This window comes from Pteronotus mesoamericanus, unplaced genomic scaffold, assembly GCF_021234165.1.
Source record: "Pteronotus mesoamericanus isolate MK-2021 breed Mesoamerican mustached bat unplaced genomic scaffold, CSHL_Meso_final contig_55, whole genome shotgun sequence".
In the NCBI taxonomy this organism is placed as follows: domain Eukaryota; kingdom Metazoa; phylum Chordata; class Mammalia; order Chiroptera; family Mormoopidae; genus Pteronotus; species Pteronotus mesoamericanus.
In genome coordinates, this window is record NW_026555198.1 from 10,185,733 (window position 1) to 10,190,093 (window position 4,361).

A 4,361-nucleotide genomic window follows, 5' to 3' on the forward strand; every position below is an offset into this window, starting at 1 on the left:
AGGTTTTCCCGGACAGTTCCTGTGACATTCCGTGGTGGGCTTTCTGCCTGCGGGGCTTCTGGGCCAGCCTGTGAGAGGAGCCCTGCAGTGAGGCCACCTGATGCCCTGGGTCTGGGCTCTGAGTGGCTCTGCCTGGCCACAGTAGCATTTCCTCCCTTTCTCCTGGAGTCCCTCTTGGTGTTCTGTCCTGGTCTTGCCCACATTTGAATTCTCATGGCATTCATCACTGCATTTTCCCTTATCTTCAGCAGGAACTCAGGACTCCCTTCCAGAGCTCAGTGCATCTTCCCATCTCCTGTCTGTCACTGGGTGTCCCCTCTACCCTGCTTTGTTGTCTGAACATCCTTGATACCCTCCATGGCTTTCTGCCAACGGCCTTCCCTGCACCTGTTCTTCAGCATGTGTAAAAATGTACATTTGAGCTCCTCTCCCCGCTTCCCAGGCCCAGTCCTCTGTGGAGCCCTTCCTTCCCTCTGAGGCTACCATGCACATGGACAAGTCACCCAGGAACCTCTGGGCTGTTTTCCTCCTCTTCAGCTCTCACCTTTCACCCTTGGCTGCCAGTGTTGTCCATTCCTTCCTTGGATTCACTGGAGGGGTGGAGGCAGACACCACAGCCCAGGAACTTGCAGTTTGAAGGGGAAGGATCAGTCAACATGGAAAAAGGCGCAGATTAGTCTTCAGCTTGAAGGACAGGGAATGAGTCTGTTGTGCTCGCTGAGGGCCAATCTTGGGGCAACTGCCTGGCTGATCGAGAGGTCACTTCCTTCCTGCCCTACCCAGCCAATGCCCCTCCTCCAGTCTAGTCATCTCCATACCCTCAAGTGGAAAGCAGCCACCCAGTTTCTATGGTGAGGCCCACTGGTAGGTCAGTGTTGTTGCACGGTCCATTTCACATACTGTTCGACCAGCCTATAACATATATTTTCCTGGAAATGTTGGTTCTGAGCACAGCTCAGTCTCAGAATGCCTCCTTAGGTCACACAAGGTTGAGTCTGACTCTGTGTTCAATTTCCCCTTCACTGACAGCTGGGAACTGGTTCCTTCCTTCCACCAGTACTGTGCTGTGGGCTGTGCGGGCCTGGGACTCAGGACGCACTTGTGATTGAGAGGGCTGGGGGTTGGTTCTGCCAGACTCCATTCCCAGGAGACTGGTGTTTAATACACAAACGGGGTACAGTAGTGTAGAAAACATTCAAGGTGTGGGTGTGTGAGTGTGAATAAAAGTTACTGGCGATAATGTCCCTTGAAGAGAGACATGGTCAAGGTAAGGCAGTAGAGACTGTGGTCAAACCTTTAAAGCATCGAGTGAGCCAAAGCAAGGGTGGGAGGATCTACTATTTTCAAGGGCATCGTTAAATTCCTAACGTGTTGGAGGTGGGAGATGATGCAGAAGCCACCAAACCTTAAGGCAGGGTATCCAGAATCTGGAAATGGCAGTTGGTAGAGGGGGCTGGGGATGGTACACTGCGATCCTATGATATTTGACAACTCCTGGAGGGACAATGGTGAACATGGCCACCTCAGCATAGGTGGACATGCCTCAGCCTAGAGGTAGGGAGCTCATGTAGGAGACCACCTCCACGTGGGCACAGCAGGGCACAGCAGGATGGGCACCTTTCAATAATTGATAGACCAATGAGAAAGGAGATCCCTAAGGAATCAGAGGACTTGAACAACACTATAGGACAATTGGACCTAACAAACATATATATAACAGTCTACCCAACTGAATCAAACTACACATTCTTCTCAAGTGCACACAGAATATACTCCAGCATAGATTGTCTGTTAGACCACAAAACAAAATTTTAGAAACTTTACAAATCGGAAACATATCAAGTTTGTTTCCTGACTACAATGGAATAAAAGGAGTAATGAACATCAGAAATAAATTTGAAAACTTCAGAAATGTGGCTAAATTAAACACTTGAAGAACCAATTGGTGAGAAGAAATCACAAGAGATGTTAGAGAGTATGTTGAAACAAATGGGGAAAAAAACAACAACATAAGATTTTTCCCTCTTTAAAGCATCAATTTTAATCCTTTCTGATTAGAATAGTATGATATCCTATTTACCAGACCTCTGAAAAAATGATTTTAATTAGTCTAAAGTGCAACCTAATGACTCTCTGTTCGGATCAAGACCAAGCTGCTTCTTTTCAAAACAGACACAGAAACAAAATTTAAAGCAAAAGACAGAGTTCGGACGAACAAGTACTCCTTTAAAGGAGGGACTGGGACTAGCCTTCGATTCTTATATCACACCAACCAGTACCATAAATGACCCCGATGAAGTCCAAATGGCACAAAGCCCAAACACAGAGATAGAGGATTCCTGGTGTGCGCAAAGCAGCAAAGATCAAACTGCGTCCCCAGGTTTAAAAAGAAAAAATGCCAGCAAGGAACAGCTGTAGCCAAAGTTCCACTTCAGACAGATGAGAGCTGTCAAACAAAAAGTGACTTCTCACAGAGGAACAGTGAAACAAAAGTAACAGACAATTAAAAAGCAGTATGCAGCAAGAAGAGCAAACAACACCCAAAAATCCATATACCAAAGCCAGAAGAGGGCTCCAACAAAATCCCACACTGGGGAACTGGGATTTTTCTTGTCACTGAGCCTTGCTTACCACCAAGCGGTGCCTATTGATTTCTACAGAATCCCAAATGGTTCAAAGAACTCAAGTGGTGGGGTAGGGCTCCTGGTCGAGCACACCAGAGACTTACCCAATTTGGAGTCCATTGACTCCCCAGAGAAACTGATTACCAGATATTTGTTACAGAAAGCCCAATGCAACATCGACTTATCCCAGGTTTTGTCTATAGACCACCAGATGGCCAAAGGCCAGAAACCAGACAGACTTTCTGAGCGCAAATCCAAACTCTTACTAAAAGAGGTGACAGGAATTTGCCACGGTCCTGGGACCAAAGATCTCCCTTGGCAAAATTGCCAGGCAGCTACTGAAGATCTTGGTTCAGGGTTGGGGCTTCCCTTTCCAGGCAGCCTTTGGGACTCCCCCTGATTGGACAGTCCCGAAGTCGTCCTGGTGGAGTCACCAGAAATTGCAACCGGAGGGCAACCGAGTCCAGGCCTCGTGCTTCTTGTCACCATTCAGCCAAAAGGCAGAGACAGGGATTGGATTATAATTGCACTTCTATTAATATCAGAGGCCAGCAATCTGAGAAGACGGTGGGTAACACCCTAACATTCACCTTCCCTTGAGCTTTCAGAAGCAAGTTTATATAGGGGAAATGTGGGAATCTAGAAGGGGGACATTCCAAGGGGCAGCAAAGACGTGCTCTTTCTCTTGGGAGTAAGGGGATGGGGAGGTGAAAGGGGAGTTGTGCAGATTCTTCCCATGCTCACTCCTTTTGATCAAGTGTTATCTCTCCATTTGTATTAGCATTCCTCTCTTCCTGGACACTTGTGGTTTATGGCTGGGGAAGCTATGTAGTCCCTGGTTAGGGAGGAGAGGTATAAACCATTTGCTCTCAAGTTTCCTTGGTTAGGGGAGATAAGGTCTTGTGATTCACCAGCTGGCTGTAAGTTGCTCCAACTGTTTGGCCTTGTTTGATTTTCTTGTCTCAGTGTTCCCCATTCCACTTTCCCAGGAATATTCCTAACTTCTTACTATTCTGTCTCAGGTGGGTCCCCCACCCATGTGTGATGGCAGGAGATAGTCAGGAGTGAGGAAACTCTGGAGGCACCTCAGGACTAAGAAAAAGGACATCAATACAGGACAGAGAACCTGTTATAAGACCAGTTGTTCCCACTTCCTGGAAAAGGGCTGAATCATGGTGAATCATGACTGCACGCACACAGAAGATGCCACATAGCCCTGCTTCATTGTAATAAATTAACATTGTGAGACCCCTTCCCCTGTAGCTAATCAAGGAAAATCATGGAAGACCACATGCACAGCAGCTTAAAAGTAATGTAACTACTTGTACATGTACAACAAAAGCTTACTAAACCTAGCCAGGAAAAATCCACCCTATAAGAATAGAAACCCTCAGGCCACTGAGGGTCAATCTCTGCTCGTAGTTAACCCTCTCCCCTATTCGGTAGAGTGTACTACCACTTAATAAATCTCCTCTCTCTCTCTCTCTCTCTCTCTCTCTCTCTCTCTCTCTCTCTCTCTCTCTCTCTCTCTCCCTGCCTCCCTCCCCTATAAACTTTTAGTGTGTCTGGTTCAAGTCATTGTTGGCAATCACCAAGAACCTGGTTACCTGTGCCCACTTGTGACAGTGGTTGAGAATTGGAAGGGATATCTCATCTGTAGAGGTCCGCCCTGAGGAGCAAGGGGTCCCGGGCCCACACTGGGCTCTCCAGCCCAGAGCACCAGTGCCAGGAAGAGAA